Source organism: Penaeus monodon, chromosome 29 (assembly GCF_015228065.2).
Source record: "Penaeus monodon isolate SGIC_2016 chromosome 29, NSTDA_Pmon_1, whole genome shotgun sequence".
Lineage (NCBI taxonomy): Eukaryota > Metazoa > Arthropoda > Malacostraca > Decapoda > Penaeidae > Penaeus > Penaeus monodon.
In genome coordinates, this window is record NC_051414.1 from 25,739,722 (window position 1) to 25,739,934 (window position 213).

The following is a 213-nucleotide window of genomic DNA, read 5'->3' on the forward strand; positions in this document are numbered from 1 at the left end:
GAGGTTAGAACATATTCACTCAATTTGCTTACTTGTAGCAGTAGGCTACTAGTCATGACAATTTCTTTAATATCTAACACGTATGTATTACATTGCAAACATTTCTTGTATTAGAACATTTTTAACATTTAATGTTAGTACTATTTTCTCGTTTTAGATATGCTTTGTATTTCTTACTTATTAAATATGTATATTTTTTTACCTTTAATAGTA

General features: G+C 25.4%; 1 protein-coding gene across 1 annotated transcript in view; it reads left to right on the forward strand.

Annotated features, from left to right (window-relative positions):
* LOC119591792 (mucin-17-like) overlaps window positions 1-213 on the forward strand; it is a 10,983-nt gene that overhangs the window by 6,168 nt on the left and 4,602 nt on the right.